Below are 19,876 nucleotides of genomic sequence, written 5' to 3'. Positions count from 1 at the left end.
CATTTGAAGAGGACCATGAAAGGTAGGCTTTGAAAGGGCATGAAAACACTAGGCTGTGGAAATCTAATGTGTTAAGACACTGTGGAAAAAAAAAAGTATTTCAATGTGTCTTAAGTTCAAGCAATTAGTTACGTATTGCCTTTAAAAGGTGGCAAAAAAACAAAAAGTTAGAAGTCATTGTGTTAAACCACTGTCATTTATTCAGAGTAGATCAAAGCTGAGCAAATATAGGAGTTATTATTTCTGCCCCAAAAGTTTCAATTTTCCTACTGGGACCAGTCGTCAGCCTGGGTATGACTTTCTCATGATTGTGGCAGAAATGTAAGAGAGCATCTCTCACTTGTGTTACATCAGCCAACATCCCTTTAGTCAAAACGAGTCATGTGCTCTGGCCCAGAATCAAAGAGTAGGAAGTATGACTTTGCCCTTGTAAGTAATGGGTAGAGAATGAATATTTTCAAAAAATAATCTTGTATGAAAAACATGTTACTATTAGTTTTCTTTCTACAAAATATCCTCTCTGCATTCTATAAAAATTCTTATGGTTATCTCTTGTTATGTGAATGCTTCTGAATGAAGGAATAATAAATAATTTATATTTTTGTACCAGTTATGTAATCCACTACCTTGACTTTAATATTTTAGCTGCTCATGGAACAGACATTGGTAATAATTAAAGTTTACTATATTTACAATAACTCAAAACAATATATCAAGTGCTCATTTTGGTAGCACATGTACTAAACTTGGAATAATAACAGAGAATCTTAGCATGAGCCCTGCACAAACATGACATGCAAATTCATGAAGCGTTCTGTATTTTCTTGTAAGGACTAGCAAATAAGCCATAGAGATCCAATGCACAATATAATGAATATCCTATATAATAAAAGCCTAATATGCTAAGTGTCTGGTTGTCCTTTCAACCAATATGCTAATGATATACTAAGGTTGCTCAACCGCTCACTATCACATGCACTGACCGCCACAGGGCAGATGCTCCAACTGGTAGGTTAGCTTGCTGCTGGGGTCCAGCTAATTGGGACTGAGCAATATGGGCCAGATATGCCCTAGAGCCTTCCTGTGGTTCCCCCCCATCCCTGCTGGCCAACTTCCCACATCCCTCCCCGGCCCTGATCGTGCACTGGTGGGGTCCCTCGGCCTGGCCTGTGCCCTCTCACAATCTGGGACCCCTCATGGGATGTTGGAGAGCCAGTTTCAGCCCAACCCCGCAGGCCAGGCCAAAGGACCCCACTGGTGCATGAATTCATGCACCGGGCCTTTAGTAGATAATATTGTACTACAATATTATGTGACAAATATTGTTTCAATGGCAATCATATGGCAATATATAAATGTATCAAAGTAACATGCTGTACACTTTAAATTTATGAAATGTAACATGTCAAATTTAATAATTAAAAAAGACAGTCCATAAAGTTATATATTTCATTGAATTCATTATTGATTTTGAAATGTTTGTCACAGAACTAAAACTGAACTATTTTAAAGGAGAGAAATATAAATGGTATAATTGATTTAAATGGTGCATTTTAGCTATAAAATACTATGGTAGCTATATATGATTTTAAAAAACATTTCCCCCTCAGCTTTTAGAGAAAAGTGAATTTAATTAAAAATACACCTGAAAAAAATGCTTTTTGACATATTGGAAACCAGTCCAGTTTTAGCATATCTAATCACTCAAAGCATGGAAATAAGTATTCTCTAAGAACTTCTGTATCCCAAAGTCAGAGTCTAGCTGGAGGATTTCCAACTAGATGTCTAGTTATTGGTACAGAAAACCTTCTAGCTTTCCCAGTCTGAACATAATTCCATGTGTACTATCATGTACTTCCTGGAGAGAATATTAGGTTTAAAAATGTGGTATGCATAGATGTGAGAGTTCATCCTTCTGTTATGTTGCCATTATTACTCAGCAGGGAGTTCAAATGCTAATATAAGGTACTTTAAACTTTGGGTCTCCAACTTTTTACAAATTACTATATTTACCCTAAGTTTTTAAATTTATAGAGGGAAGGCAGGTATTTATTTTTTCATAGTTTTTAACTTTAAAAACCTGGGAGATTGAGCTATCTTACACAAACAATATAGGAAAAAAAAAATGCATCTGGCTCCCAAAATGTGTAAATAATGGAAACCATCAATCTCTCTATACAAAGTTGTTATGTTTTCAAATAACTTCTAGAATGTGTTTTGAAAGTTGATCCTCCAGTTTTACACATGTGGTCAAGAAAACTGTTCCAAGCTTACTATATTAAAGCAAGCAATACACTGTGTGTGTGTGTGTGTGTGTGTGTGTGTGTGTGTGTGTGTGTGTGTCTAACAACTGGTGAAAGATCTGAGAACTTTAAAGTATACAAGTCATTTATGTATAATCTTCTTAAGACTCAATAAATATTAAACCCATAGACGATATGTGTCAGTAATAGCTATTTTGAATGTGGACATTTATCTTTTGTCTGTATTTCAGTGGTGTTCAACATTTTTCTCATTTGATATGAGATTGTACTGTATATATTTCAGAGGCAAGATTATGTGAATCTGTTCTCCTGAAAAAAAAAAGTAAGATTTGCTTTAAAATATTATTTCCCCTCACCATATTCCTTTGCTCAGAATAAATAAAACACAACCAATTGGAAATTAACAATTCACCAATTATCAATTTATATGCAAATCTCATCAATTTTTCTATGACAATCATGCCTGATTCCAAGAAGGAATACTAGTTTATATGATACTGTATCTCTGCTTTCCTACAAATTCACAAACTGGGCTTTTTAAATGACTGCTGACCACTGAATACTATGACCATACCAGTCCTTTAGAATGTAGAAGTGAAATATAGCACCTAACAGACTAATTTTTCCTGTTGACAATGTACTATTTTCATTACTTAAATTTAAATATTACAAAATCATGCATAGAGTAAAAGTTCAACATAAAAAGTTACATTTGAGCCATCAATTTATTTTATTTGCATACAGCTCTTAATAAAATTTTCAGTGTGTCCAGGGCATGCAAAAATACTTAATTATTCTCCTTATTACCTGAACACTGTATTAACTTTGTTCACTAATAAAACCATATTTTCAACAGCACTCCCATGAACTCAGGTTAGATCTAATATCATAGGCCTGATTACTGAAAGTCAATAAAAATTGATTGACCTGTAACCTCTAGAGTATTGTTTTTCAGCAGAAGAGTTTGGTGAAAATTGTCCAGAAATATAAACTAAAATATTACCTCTTATGAATATAAAATTTGTTACATTTCACCAAAAACATCTCTTTTAAATAGGTCTTATTTTCTTCCTTGTGTAATTCTAACTTCTACGACCTAGACCAACATCTGGGCTTTCTCTTCAACCCTAATCTTAAATCATCTTAAACTCGTTGAGGATGAATGAATGCTGTCATGGTTACTTAGATCCTGAAAGGGTGAGAGTAGAGAGAGAGTGGACATGAGTTTCTCTTCATGGAAATAAGCACATTGCAATCATCAGTTGGATTTCCCATAGCATGCAAGAGAAATCAAAGTAGGATATTTTTCCTCAATATGCCTAGGCCCTGCAGAGTTAGAAATTTGAATTTAATGTCACTTTTTTGTTTTACAGAATAGTCTATTGATTATTAGAAAGAGAGAAAGGGAGGAGAGAGAAATATTGATGTGAGAGTGAAGCATCTATTGGCTGCCTCCTGCATACCCCTATGGGGATCGCCTATAACCCAGGCGTGACTTGACCAGGAATTGAACCAACAACTTTGGGTGCACAGGACGATGCCCAACCAACTGAGCCACACTTACACTGACCAGGGCTAATGTCACTTTTCTTTATGAAATGCTTTTGCTGTGGTTGAGTCAAATAGCTCTATGGATAACAGCAGTCACATTCAGTGAGCTCTGATTTCTCAGATGTGCTGTTGCTAAGGGTCCTTGGAGAACAAGAACTAAAGACCTTTGACCTTTCTGTCTTTAAAAAATTGAGGCCTGATTCATACCAACATTGCATCTGGACTTTGAAGTTTCTGAGGGTTTTCTGTTTGTTTGTTTTTAAATAAGTGTTTATTTATTTTAGAGAGAGAAAGAGGAAAGGAGAGGGAGAGAAAGAGAGAAATATCAATGTGAGAGAGAAACATGGATAGGCTACCTCCTGCACGCCCCTTACTGGGGATCGAGCCCAGAACCAGGATATGTGCCCTAATCGGGAATTGAACCAGAGACCTTTAGGTGCATGTGGTGGTGCTCAACCAACTGAGCCACACCAGCCAGGGTGAGGTTTCTGTTTTAAGAGGGTGAAGCAATCTTTTCATTTGGTGATTGAAGAAAAAGCCTCCTCCACATATCTCCCTACCCTTTGCCCCCTTCTGCCTTTTCACAGCCATTGTTTTTTATTTTATTTTATTTTGTTAGCAGGTATTGAAAATATATTTCATTTTATGATACATGCAAATTTGAAAACAACAGAATCACAGAGTCAGAGTTGGAATGAACTTTAGAGATCAGACAGGCCAGGTTTCCACTTATTGCTAGAATCTCTCAGGCATATGACTGATGGAAGATATTCCGGCTCTGGATTGGAATCCTGACTCCACAGAGTGATACATTCCAGTTAGAACAACTTGGATTGCGTTCCAACTTGGGTTGGGCAAGAAGCTTCCTTCCTGTGATTTTTATATAAAAAATACAACTCACAGCCATTATTTTCCGTAAGGCAAAATAAAAGTATTATCATATTAAGCCATGTGAATCATGGAATATACTAAAAGTTGTTTTTTATCTATTTAGCTGTGCATTCATTTAGTTCATATCTGTCTTGAATTCAAATAATCGTAAGCACTTAATCTAATTTGAGGAGTTCCTTCCGTGAGCAAGACAAACTTGGTCCTTGCTCTCATGGAGCTTATGTTGCACCTCTTAAATTTTACCACTCTCTCCTGTATCTGTTTCTATTTGCTTTCTAGCTTTAGACTCTTAGCCTATCATCAAATTTACTGATTCTATCCTCAACCTTGATGATTCTACTCATGAGCCCATTCAAGGCAACATTCACTTTTGTTACAATGCTTTTGATTTCTAGCATTTTCTTTCAATTCTCACTCAGACCTTCTATCTCTCTGTTTACATACCTGCCTGTTCTTGCATGTTGTACAGATACATTTTTCTTTAGAAGCCTTACCGTGTTAATAAACAATTATTGTTAATGATCTACCTGACAATTCAAACATCTTTGTAATATCACAACCTGGTGTTGACATTTCATTTGTCTTTTCAGATTGTGTTTTCTCTTGCTTTTTGGCATGAATAATACATTTTTTATTCTTTTTTTTTTCTTTCCTAATAATTTTTTGAAAGACAGACATATTTTGGGTAATAGAAACTGAGGTAAATAGGCCTTCAGGGTCAGAATTTATGTTAATTATGGTAAGAGTGGGGCTGTTTCATGTTTTCTGTAGCTTTAAGTACCACAAGATTAAATCATCTAGTGCAGTGGTCGGCAAACTCATTAGTCAGCAGAGCCAAATATCAACAGTACAACGATTGAAATTTCTTTTGAGAGCCAAATTTTTTAAACTTAAACTTCTTCTAATGCCACTTCTTCAAAATAGACTCGCCCAGGCCATGGTATTTTGTGGAAGAGCCACACTCAAGGGGCCAAAGAGCCGCATGTGGCTCGCGAGCCGCAGTTTGCCGACCACTGATAGTGTCATTGTTTATGCCACCATTCTTGACTTTGGACTTCCCTAAGTATTCCATATGAGAAAGAGATTGCCTCTTTTAACTATAACCCGCTGTTCTTATACTAAAGCCCTATTGGTATAGTAGTAGGGGATAGAGGAAGGGAAATATAATGTATAAATGCCAGTCTGGAACTCTGGGCTGTAACTTTCATGAGTATTTCTCCAGTGATAGCCCCCCCCCTTTTCCTCGGTTCTCTACTCCCTCCCCTTACTTCAGTGTGTCCAATCTATATTTTTGAAGCCCTAACTCCTGTTGATATTCTTTCTCCAAACTTTGGATGAGACAACACTAGCAGAAGAAGCTGGGCTGGGAAAAATTCCTTTCCTCTAGTTGAGGTAAAGTTTTGGCAAAGTCTTTTCTTTTAGACAGTAGGTCTTTGTTATGGAGAATATTCTGGGCTTATTTCTCAAGGATTAATCTCCTCCTCCTCCTTCTGGAGCCATGAAGGTATATTTCTCAGACTTCCACTAAAGTGTGGGACCTCTCCAAACTGTGGCCTCAAAAGTTTCTCAGTCTCATTCTACTTCACACTCAGCCTTCATCTGTTCATCAAAATTACCACTTAGCCAAAACCGGTTTGGCTCAGTGGATAGAGCGTCGGCCTGCGGACTGAAAGGTCCCAGGTTCGATTCCGGTCAAGGGCACGTAACTTGGTTGCGGGCACATCCCCAGTAGGAGGTGTGCAAGAGGCAGCTGATCGATGTGTCTCTCTCATCAATGTTTCTAACTCTCTATCCCTCTTCCTTCCTCTCTGTAAAAAATCAATAAAATATATTTAAAAAAAAAAGAGATTATCCACCCCCAAGATTTAAAAAAAAAAAAAAAAAATTACCACTTAAGTTGTCTTACTGGTTTACCATTCCTGCACACATTACTCCAGCTAACCAAACCTCAGATTAACTCTCTAGATGGATCTGTTTTGTGACATTTGTGTTGGCAGTTTGCCCTGCAATGTTAGTTCTCTGATGAGGGGAAGAAAACTCCCTGCTTTTCAGTTGGTCCAGATTTTTCTTATTATAAGAACAGGGGTAACTGATGAACAAAATAGATCCAGAGACATAGATGCATTGAACAGACTGTAGAATCTCAGAGGGAAGGTGGGGAAGAGTGGGTGGGTGGGTGGGAAGCATTCAGCCAAAGTACTTGTATGCATATATGCATAACCCATGGACACAGACAATAGGGTGGTGAAGGCCTGGGGTGGGTGGTGGGGATGGGCTAGAAGGGGTCAATGGGAGAAAAAAGAGGACATATGTAATACTTTCAACAATAAAGATTTAATTAAAAAAACAACAGATGTGAGAACTTCTAAACTTTACTTCATGGAACTGAAATTTGACTTCTATATTTTTAACTAATGAGATTGTGGAAAAGCATAAAAGGCATCATGAAGTTACTGGCTTGCTTAACCCTGCATATGTATTTGATATGAGAGCAGGATATCATTGTAATTGATATTATTTTATATAAGTGTATTTAATAAATATTGGCTTTTTAAATTTTTGTGCTAAATGGTTTAGCTGTTACAACATCCAGGGTTTTAAATTCAGCAACAAATCCATATCTGTCACATTCTCTTACCTTTAGTACCTATGTGCTATTCCCTCACCTGTACCATCCTTTCATTATCATATTGATGACTTGCCAAAAAGTTAATATAACTCAACAGACAGTGCCAAATTGGCAGAGGGGTGTCCACCACACCAAAGCTATTCATCTATCTCTTTTTAAATTAATTTGCAAATCAATTTAATAAGTTCTTGAAACTTCTGCCATCCACAATCAACACTTGATTTGGGCTGAGGATGTCTACATTCTCATTTTATTACATTTTGACCTGTGGGCCCATGTCCAGCAGAGAGAGAAAAGAATATAACCTTTGATCTCAATCTGGTACTTTAATCCACTTTGGCAAAGGGTGAAACCACTTGGAATAGCCAAGTGACAGATTTGCTGCTATGAAAAATAAAAATATGCCTTGTGAAATTATGCTTACAGACTGTTTTTGGTCTTTAGAAAAAATTTCCCCCACCAAAGTTTATTTGACTATAAATAGAGAGAGAAACTCAGAAAATAAATATTAGAAAAGCAATAAAAGATCCCTTTATATGGAATGGCTTGCTCTAAAAGGAAGAACCACATCAAACCCATCAAAAGACCAATCTCCACCTTTCTGTTTGCTCCTGCGAGTTCACCTGCAAGAGGCAGACAGACATTTGGGATTTTGAGGTTATGGCCAGGAAAACAGATTTATGAAGCTAAGTCTCCTCTACAAATTGACCAAATGTATTTAGACATGAAAATTTGATTTTATTCTTATTAGAAAAGCCAACCTATACTAGATAAAGAAAAAAATCAAGACAAGATTATAAATATATATATTATATATATACACATATTTAATTTTCACAACAACAACATCCATAATTATTAACTAGAAAACATTATAGATGAAGCCAAACAGTACAGCAAAAAACTATTACAGGCCTGGCCCAGCTGCCTGCTTTAAAAGTATTAAGGGCGACCAGGAAAATGGCGGCAGAATAGACGGACGTGTCCTGAGCCTTGTCCCGGAGCAGATAGAGGGAGCAGCTGAAACGAGTGGAATCCAGCCTGAATTGGCGAAGGAGGCGCAGCTGGTGAGACAGTTTGCAGCTGGGAAGGGCAGAGATCCCCCGATAAAGGTAAAGCCAAAGATCTAGGCATTAGAATCTGCTAGACCTCTGAGCCCAGGTAAGGGAGAAACTACACAGCGCCAAGCCGCGTCCCTGAGGACAGGCAAAGCGTCTGACTGAAAAAAAAAAAAAAAAAAAAAAAAAGGAACCACGGGATTGCGGGAAGTAGGGGATTTTAGACCTTGGAGTCTGGATTTGGGATCTGAGCTCTAAGGCAGCCCTGAAAAGCTGCTGGACCGCGCAGTGCCGGCAAGAAAGGAACTTGCAGAGACGCGGTCCCTCCTCGCGCTGGGGCCTGCGCCTTTCTCCACTGAACCTGGTTCGTAGGACCCTTAGGATACAGACGCTTACCTGTAGTTGAGGTGCAGAGGAGGGAGTGGGGTTGTGGAATCTGGGGAGAGTAGGCAGCGGATGGTCCAGGAGAGGTGGAAGCGAGTCTGGTGCTGAGTCATATCTAGGCCCTGTCGCCATTTTCTCCTGAGAGATAGCCCCTCCCTCCAGTCTCCAGGCAACCAATATAGCCACACCCAGATCCCACACTGATTAACACTGTGGAACCTGAATACTCCCTGAGGCTATAGGATCTGCCCTAAAGAGAAATCTTTAGAAATTAAGCACATTAATTACACAGCTGCACTGCCAGAGCCCTTCAGAGTGCTTCAGTGTGCCTCGCTGGCAAATTTAACAGCGGGTACTCCTGTGAGCCGCCACTGGGAGTAAGCACCTACCCACCACAGGTGCAGCAGTGAAAGCTGAGTCTGCCCATCCCATAACTACAGAACTCTGGGCATCACAGTCACACCTTTCCAGAGTGCAGGCCCCCTGAGCCACATCACCCCGACAGACAGTTCCTTGGTGCCACTGTGAGTCCCCACTGGGCATGCGTGATTTCAATTAAGGGTGCAAGACAGCAAAAATTGGGATACTCCCCTCCACGGCTGCTGACTTCTAGATACTGCAGTTGTGCCTCTCAAGCTCGAAGGCCTACATCAAGAGAACCCAAATAGCTCAAGTAGGGAGCTACACTAGATTACCAAGCCCAGGAGAACTAAGAGATTACACCAGTAACACCATCACCAAAAGAACCTGGGTAGCAAAGCAATTGGATCTACAATTAAAACATTACAGGAAAACATGGGGAGACAAAAAAGCAACTCCCAAAGGAAAGAAAAAGAGGAATCACCAGAGAGGGAGTTAAATGAAATTGAGGCTAGTAGCTTAACAGAGAAAGAATTCAGAGTAATGGTTATAAGGATGTTTAAACGGATGGATGACAAATACACACAACTCAATGACAAATACACACAACTCAATGAGAACTATAAGGAGCTGAATGAGAATGTCACCAACATGAAAAGAAACCAAGAAGAGATGAAAAATGACATAGCTGCAATAAAGAACACATTGGAAGGCTTAAACAGTAGACTAGAAGAGGCTGAGGACCGCATCAGCGAATTAGAAGACAAGGTAGGAAAAAACACACAAACACAGCAGCAACTGGAAAGAAGACTTAAAAAGCAAGAGGAGAGCCTAAGAGAGCTTTGGGACAACACAAAACGAAACAATATTAGAATAATAGGGATACCAGAAGGAGAAGAAGAAAAGCAAGGAATAGAAAACCTGTTTGAAGAAATAATGACAGAAAACTTCCCTGATATTGGCAAGAAAAAAACTATGCAAGTCCAAGAAGTACATAGAGTCCCAAACAGGTTGAACCCCAAAAGACCAACACCAAGACACATCATAATTAAATTGGCGAACACTAACGACAAAGTAAGAATCTTAAAGGCTGCCAGAGAGAGACAGAAAGTTACCTACAAGGGCTCTCCTATTAGAATATCAACTGATTTCTCAACGGAAACACACCAGGCCAGAAGGGAATGGAATGAAATATACAAAGTGATGCAAAGCAAGGGTTTGAATCCAAGAATACTATACCCAGCAAGGCTATCATTCAAAATTGAAGGTGGAATCAGGAGCTTCACAGACAAAAAAGGGCTAAGAGAGTTTATCACTACCAAGCCAGCAATGCAAGAGATGCTAAAGGGACTGCTATAAAAAGAAGAGAAAGGCAAAAAGAAACACAAACACTAAGGAAAAATATGACAACAAACATGTACTTGTCAATAATAACATTAAACGTAAATGGATTAAATGCACCAATCAAAAGACATAGGGTAGCTGAATGGATAAGAAAACATGACCCATATATTTGCTGTCTACAAGAGACCCACCTCAGAGCAAAGGATTCACACAGACTGAGAGTGAAGGGATGGAAAAACATTTTTCAGGCAAATGGAAATGAGAAAAAAGCTGGGGTTGCGATACTTATCTCTGATAAAATAGACCTCAAAGTAAAGGCCATAACAAGAGATAAGTTAGGCCACTACATAATACTGAAGGGAGCAATTCAACAAGAAGATATAACTCTGGTAAACATATATGCACCCAATACAGGAGCACCCAAATACATAAAAGAACTCCTAGAAGACATCAAGGGAGAGATCGACAACAATACAATCATAGTAGGAGACTTTAATACACCACTGACATCACTGGATAAATCCTCTATACAAAAAATCAGCAAAGAAACAGCAATTCTAAATGACACACTAGATCAAATGGACCTAATTGACATCTTCAGAGCATTTCACCCCAAAGCCACGGAATATACGTTCTTCTCAAGTGCACATGGGACATTTTCAAAAATAGACCACATACTGGGTCACAAGCAAAGTCTCCCCAAATTCAAAAAGATTAAAATCATATCAAGCATTTTCTCAGACCACAATGGCATAATATTAGAAATAAACCATAATAAAAACATTCCAAAAAATTCAAACTCTTGGAAGCTGAATAGCATGCTATTAAACAATGATTGGGTGATCAACGAGATCAAAGAAGAAATTAAAAACATCCTGGAGACTAATGACAATAAAAACACAACAATGCAATTGCTATGGGACACAATGAAAGCAGTCCTGAGAGGGAAGTTTATAGCTCTACAGGCCTACCTCAAAAAACAAGAAAAAATGCTAATAAATGATCTAACTCAACAACTCAAAGAATTAGAAAGAGAGCAACAAGAAAAGCCCACAGTGAGCAGAAGGAAGGACATAATAAAGATCAGAGCAGAAATGAATGACATAGAGACCAAAAAAACAATACAAAAGATCAACAAAACCAAGAGCTGGTTCTTTGAAAGGATAAACAAGATTGATGAACCTCTAGCCAGGCTCACCAAGAAGCAAAGGGAGAGGACCCAAATAAACAAAATCAGAAATGAAAGAGGAGAAATAACAACAGACCCCACAGAAATACAAAGGATTGTTAAAAAATACTACGAACAACTCTATTCCAACAAACTGGACAACCTGGAGGAAATGGACATATTCCTAGAAAAATATAACCTTCCAAAACTCAATCAAGAAGATTCTAAGCATCTCAATAGGCCGATAACTATGGAAGAAATTGAAGCAGTCATCAAAAAGCTTCCAGCAAACAAAAGCCCAGGGCCAGATGGCTTCACAGGGGAGTTTTACCAAACATTCAAGGAAGAACTACAACCTGTCCTCCTCAGACTATTCCAAAAAATTCAAGAGGAAGGAACACTTCCAAGCTCCTTCTATGAAGCCAGCATCACCCTAATACCAAAATCAGATAAAGATAACACAATGAAAGAGAATTACAGGCCAATATCCCTCATGAATATAGATGCCAAAATCCTCAACAAAATTCTAGCAAATCGAATCCAGCAGTACATCAGAAAGATCATACACCATGACCAAGTAGGATTTATCCCGGGGATGCAAGGATGGTACAATATTCGCAAATCAATAAACGTGATACATCACATAAACAAATTGAGAGATAAAAACCACATAGTCATATCAATTGATGCAGAAAAAGCATTTGACAAAATCCAACACCCTTTCTTGATAAAAACTCTCAGCAAGGTGGGAATAAAAGGATCATACCTGAACATAATAAAAGCCATATATGACAAACCGACAGCCAACATCATACTCAATGGGCAAAAACTAAAACCATTTCCCCTAAGAACAGGAACAAGACAGGGATGCCCACTCTCACCACTCCTGTTCAATATAGTGCTGGAAGTATTAGCCATTGCGATCAGACAAGAAGAAGAAATAAAAGGCATCCAAATTGGAAAAGAAGAAGTAAAACTGTCCTTATTCGCAGATGACATGATATTGTACATAGAAAACCCTAAAGACTCCATCAAAAAATTACTAGACTTAATAAATGAATTTGGCAATGTAGCAGGATACAAAATTAACGCCAAGAAATCTATGGCATTTCTATACACTAATAGTGAACTTACAGAAAGAGAGACTAAAAAAGCAATTCCATTTACCATCGCACCAAAAAAATTAAAATACCTAGGAATAAACTTAACTAAGGAGGTAAAAGACCTATACGTGGAAAACTACACGACATTGAAAAAAGAAATAGAGGAAGACATAAACAGATGGAAGAACATACCATGTTCATGGATTGGTAGAATCAACATCATCAAAATGTCCATACTACCCAAAGCAATCTATAAATTCAATGCACTTCCCATTAAAATACCAACGACATATTTCACAGACCTAGTACGAACTTTCCAAAAATTTATCTGGAATAAAAAAAGACCCCGAATAGCTGCAGCAATCCTGAGAAAGAAGAACAAAGTAGGTGGGATCTCAATACCGGATATCAAGCTGTATTACAAAGCCACTGTTCTTAAAACAGCCTGGTACTGGCACAAGAACAGACATATTGATCAATGGAATAGAATAGAGAACCCAGAAATTGACCCAAATAACTATGCTCAATTAATATTTGACAAAGGAGGCACGAACATACAATGGAGTCAAGACAGTCTCTTCAACAAATGGTGTTGGGAAAATTGGACAGATACATGCAAAAAAATGAAGCTAGATCACCAACTTACACCATACACAAAAATAAACTCAAAATGGATAAAGGACTTAAACATACGACGGGAAACCATAAAAATACTAGAGGAATCCACAGGCAGAAAAATCTCAGACATATGCCAAAGGAACTTCTTCACTGATACTGCTCCTAGGGCAATGGAAACTAAAGAGAAAATAAACAAATGGGACTACATCAAATTAAAAAGCTTTTGCACAGCAAAGGAAACCATCAATAAAACAACAAGAAAGCCCACTGCATGGGAGAACATATTTGCCAATGATATCAACGATAAGGGTTTAATCTCCAACATTTACAGGGAACTCATGCAGCTTAACAAAAAGAAGATAAACAACCCAATCAAAAAATGGGCATCTGATCTAAATAGACACTTTTCGAAAGAAGACAGAAGGAAGGCCAAGAGACATATGAAAACCTGCTCAAAGTCACTCATCATCAGAGAGATGCAAATCAAAACAACAATGCGGTACCATCTCACACCTGTCAGAATGGCTTTTATCAACAATTCAACAAATGACAAGTGCTGGCGAGGATGTGGAGAAAAAGGAACCCTCGTGCACTGCTGGTGGGAATGCAGACTGGTGCAGCCACTGTGGAGAACAGTATGGAGTTTCCTCAAAAAACTAAAAATGGAACTCCCATTTGACCCAGTGATCCCACTTCTAGGAATATATCCCAAGAAACTAGAAACATGAATCAGAAAGGATATATGCACCCCTATGTTCATAGCAGCACAATTCACCATAGCTAAAATTTGAAAACAGCCTAAATGCCCATCAGCAGATGAGTGGATTAAAAAACTGTGGTATATCTACACAATGGAATACTACGTGGCGGTAAAAAAGAAGGAGTTCCTAGCATTTGCAACAACATGGATGGATATGGAGAGTATTATCTTAAGTGAAATAAGCCAGGCAGAGAAAGATAAATATCACATGATCTCACTCATTTGTGGAATATAATGAATGGCATAGTCTGATGAACAAGAACAGATCCAGAGACTGAGAAACGTCGAACAGCACGTCATACCTCAGGGAAGGTAGGGGAGGGTGGGGATAAGGGGGAGAGATCAACCAAGGGACTTGTGTGCATGCATATGAGCCTAATCAATGGACACAGACAACAAGGGGGTGGGGGATAAGTGGGGGGTGGGGGGTTATGGGGGAATAATTTGTGTTTTTGCCTCCCTGACAAAGTTTATATAAAGTTACAAAAAGAAATTGTCAGCCAGTTTGAAATTGAATTTCCATGGCCTAGAGCAAAGAATATCCTTACATGATATTATTCTACAATGTCATTATAATTTTAGATATCTTACAACAGCATACTGTACAATTATCCCAAACAAACTTACAAACTAATTCTTGGAATGTTTGGCAGCAATTTAAAAAAAAAAAAAATGAAAGGATTTAATTCCTTTCAGAAGGAATTAAGGCACTGGGAAGGCACTTGAGCATTCTATATTGGCCCCTCTTGCTTTTTGTGCCAAGAGGGACCCTCTTCTCACAATCCAATTGCCCTCAGCTGTTGCCTGAGCTTTCTGTTCATGCTGAGCTTGAAGCCTCGTGGTGGCTGGTACCACGGATCTGTCTCTCGCCCAATTGTGTGAGCTGGGCCCTCCCTGGAGAAGAAACCTGAGTTCCCCGAGATATGTGATCAGTTCTGGGGCCCCGCCAGCAGGCCAGGGGATCCCAAGGCAGGTGCTGGGCATGGAGGCCACGGGGGCATAGGCTACCAAGGAGACAGAACTGAACCTCACATCACCCTGCTTGGCCCCGGAGGATGACTGGTTAGCCAGAGACGGGTAAGATTCCTCAGGGAAGGAACAACCTAAGACAGGCACAGTCGCAGAGGGGCCATCAGGGGAGAACTTGGGAATCATCAGAGGTGGGGCACAGACCCTCACCCCCCAACCTTGCAGGGGCCTGAACCCTCGCCCCGTCTGAGGGAGGTCTCCTGCTCCCATGGCTGCTTTGCATCCCACGCCCAGCTCAGATCGGGACACAGGTGACAGACAGTGACTTGGCCCAGCTCAGATTGGGACCCAGGTAACAGACAGAGACTTGGCTGACAGCAGCTGCCCTATATCTAAATCCAGCCTAGCACCAGGAATGCTCAGGGCCTACTCAAGAATGCAAATAATCCTTTCCACTAATATTTACAGGGTAAACTAAGATTGTTGGTAGAGTATTAAATTTGACAGTAAAATAATAATCAAGTTTTCAGATTAATTTAAATAGGCTAATTCAAATAAGTGAATATTCAAGAAAATTTAATTGTACTGGACAAAAAGCTGTTCCTAAAGTGTCCTAAATTTCTATTGGTAGTTCATCTCATGGTAAAATTCCTGAACATGCAATGAAACTAAAGCAGTCATATTTTTGTGCAAAAAGTTAAAATTTAAAGTTATCAAGACTGCATTATAAAATTTACAAAAGCCTCCATTAATCAAAAAAGGGGGGATAGTAGGGTAATATCATGTAAGGAAAAATATCCTATAAGTAAATTACATCTAGAAAATTTTTACTTTACAAAATTAATTTCTATTTGTAATGCTAACAGCAAAACGCACATGGTGTCTAAATAAGACAAAGGAAAATCGTTTGGGCAAAAATAAAAAGGATCCCAAATCAATTATATAGAAAAGATTCCTTTATTAACTTTTGGTCGAGAATATGTTTGTATATTTTCAGAAAACAACTCCAAGACCATGTGGATTCCTGCAACAGAGAGGAATTGACAGGTCTGCTCCAACCAGGAAGACAAGAGGAGAAACAGTCCAGAGATGGAAGATGCTGACGATGCCTTGCCACGCTAGCAGTCAGAAGCTGTGCGACACAGCACTTGCCTAGGACCAAACCAGAGAGGGTTGGACCTGCATTGCCACCATGTGCCCACCATCCAGATATCATTGCTGACATGTACACATAAGGAACTGTTTGACATTGAAACGGGGAATCAGAACTGTTGGACATTGAAATTGGGACTCAAACATTTTTTGTTATTATACGTCTATTTCTAGTCTGCAGAGGCAAGATTTTTTAAAGGAAAGAAAAGGGGGAAAAATAGATACAGAAGCAAAGAAGCATTGAACAGACTGTCAAACTACAGTGGGAAGGCAGAGGAGGTTTTTGGGGGGAGGGGGGCTGTAAGAGATCAACCGAAGGACTTGTACGCATGCATATAAGCATAACCAATGGATAAAAGACACTGGGGGGGGGGGGGGGGCAGGTAAAGGCATGTACTGTGGGGAAGGGGAGGGTTGGGGGAGGTCAATGGGGGAAAAAAAAAGAGACATATGTACTACTATTTCTAATACTTCAAACAATTTAAAAAAATGTAAAAAAAAAATAAATAAAATAAAATAAAAAATACCCCCAAATGGATCCAAAAAATAAAAAAAAAATAAAATAAAATAAAAGTATTAAGGGCCCATGACTCAAGCACATTCATTTTATGTGAAAATAAATTTCCCTGAACCTTTTATATATCTTTCAGGACACAGAAATATATTTTAATTATACACTTTTGCTCTCATTTTTTTAAAATATCATTTTTTAAATGTATGTTCCTTCATATTCTTTAGTATTATTGAATTCTCACCATTCGTATTAGTCTCATAAAATATAATTCATATAATTGAAAAACAAAAAACTGAAGGATAATTGATAAGATCAGGCTTTGGTTAAGTTTCTAAGTGTTAAATTTCATAATATGAAATTCTTAATTGGTTATAAAACTATAGGATTTTTAGCATTTATTTTCAAAAGGAAAAAAATAGATATTTCTTAGCATTTAATTTCTGGGAGGGATTTTAAAAAGTTTCAAAATTCTGTAAGTCACAGTTGAAGATGCTAAGACTTAAGAGTAGAGATAATTTGCTTTGTTATCACAGCCAGTAAGTTATGGTTTAATAACTCAAATTTCCATCTGTTGATTTTCAATTCTGTGTCGCTATGTCTTAATACTGTGTATATTTTTCATCTTCTCTGGCCATCCATTTTTTTGTTGTTTTATTTTTCCTTTCTGCCTTTTAACTGAAGCTCAGGACATTGAACATAATGCATTGGTCACTGTTTTTCCCTGCTTATTTTGCATTGGTGTTTCTGAAATTGGTTTACTTGAAAATTACAAACTGTAACATTTTGTTCACATAATAAAATTGAACTTGCTGGAGTTTTCCAATTCTGCACCCCCCTTCCCCCCAGCCCTGCCCCAAATCCTAATACAGGAATATGATTTAGCTCACTGAGTCAGCAACTTTTCAGAATAAGTTACCCTTCTGTTCCCTACACACTGCTGAAATTTCTAGAGTTCCCCCAATCTGTGCATCAGAAGAGGCTGCACAGAGTAGAGCATCCATAAAGGGCTGCTGCAAGGAGATCTTGGGAGACACTGAAATATTCTGAAATTAAGGTAGCTCATCACTTCAAAATAGAGTCTATTCATTTGAAATGTCACTGCCTTCCACTAAGTACTCACTATGACAAATTCTAGTTTGGTGCTGATTTCTTTTACAAGCAAGTCATAAAGTTTTTGAAATAAAGTTTGCATTGAAAATGCCAGCAAACATGTAATTATTTAAAAAATCAGTGCCTGAAAAGTAGAGAAAATATATATATTTCCATAAATTATCCCTGTATTTTTTTTTTAAGAGTAGGGAGCTTTGGTGATTGTTTATATATGATTCAGTAGCTTTGGTTCATTTTCCTTAAAATATTGTATTAAATAAGAAAATTACTAAAATAAATATATTAGTACACGATTGTACATTACAATTCAACAAGGATAATTGCTGGAAACCGTTATCTTTTTTTCTAGCCTTTGGGCTACATGACACCAGAACACAAAAATTCCAAATGTCTTTTTAGTCTTTTCTTTTAAAAAGAAACGGGGCCAGCTAGATTGTGTGTAGCATCCAATAAGCTTCCTGTACCTAATTGGTTTCAACACACAAAGTGGCAGAAGTTTTAAGCAGCATAATTGCATCATAGATACCAGCACAATGCAATGGCTTATTTTTAGCTCTTCTCTATTCTCTATTATAGCATGTTCTATCCACAATAGCAACGTCTCAAAGTGAGATGTCCATTATTGTGAATTTCAAATTGCACACTGCCAGAGTCTCTGTATCCTAAAGGACCATACAACCTCTCCCAGGCAATCATTTATATTTTCCCAGTCCTTTTTGCTTTCCAATCTGGCCTGTTACCAAGTAAGAGAGCAGAGCACAAGTGGAGCATGAGTACCTGTTTTACTGATCAAGAGGAGTAGGTTGGAATTTCTCTGCTACATCCCGCTATAAATCAGTGCTTTAAAAATACCTGCCATGTTAACAACAGATCACTATCCACTGACGCAGACATTGTTACCACACAGGAGGAAAGAAGTTGAGAGGTTAGGAGACAGCATTTGATTCGGCAAAGGAATTAAACCTGAAAATAGCGAAGGGAATCTCGGTTTGCTGCATATTTGAATACTATATTAAGTGTACTGGAAGAGCAAATGCAGTGGGTATGAACTATAATCTTCATTTATTCCTTTTTGTTTAAATTATATTTTTATTTTTTTTTCAGAGAGGAAGGGAAAGGGAGAGATAGAAAGATCAATGATGAGAGATCAATGATGCCTCCTCCTGGGGATCAAGCCTGCAACCCGGGCATGTGCCCTGACCAGAATAAAACTATGACCTTCTAGTTCATAGGTAGACACTCAACCACTGAGCCACACCAGCCGTGCTATTCTTTACCATTCATTGGTGGAAATTTTCTTTGGGATAACAAGGCTAATAAATAGAAAAAAATAAATCATTCAGTAATACTGGGATATAAAATCAAAAGCACAGAGACTTGTAATAACTAAAACATGGACATTTTTAGTTATAAAGACAATGTTTACACTTTCATAATTTTTATCTTTTTGAAGAATTTATAGCTCTATTCATTCAAGACTTGCACTATCCCAATATGATTACAAGGGCAACATTGCAATTGCTCTAAGCAATTGAATAAGCTCAGAAGACTATAGTAAATAAGAAACGAAGACTCTGGTACAGAAACTGTTTCATCATTTACCATTTATGTTTCCATTCAGTTTTTCAGGACCCAGTTGCCTTACTTAATTTCTTTTTTTTATGTGAATTGTGAGAATTCGAGATTGCATGCATGTGTGTATGCTTTCACATACATGCTTGTTGAAGCCTTATAAATGTGCACAAGGATGAAATAGGACTGGTTGACAGGCAGGATATAGAGCTAAGTGTAGAGATAAGATATTGGAGAATTACAGGATGAAAAAGTAATGCTAAAGGTAAAGAAATAAAATATTGGGGGAGTATAATATACTTTAAAACTGGTATTATTTGAGCAGGGCAGGAAACTTAGAGTTCATAAAAGTCTAGCTTTACATTAATATTTAATATTCAAGCCCTCATGTAAGAATATCAAAAACACTAGCAGACTGCTATATGTGTG

This window comes from Plecotus auritus (assembly GCF_963455305.1).
Source record: "Plecotus auritus genome assembly, chromosome: 11".
Taxonomy (NCBI): Eukaryota; Metazoa; Chordata; class Mammalia; order Chiroptera; family Vespertilionidae; genus Plecotus; species Plecotus auritus.
Note: the sequence above shows the minus strand (reverse complement) of the source record.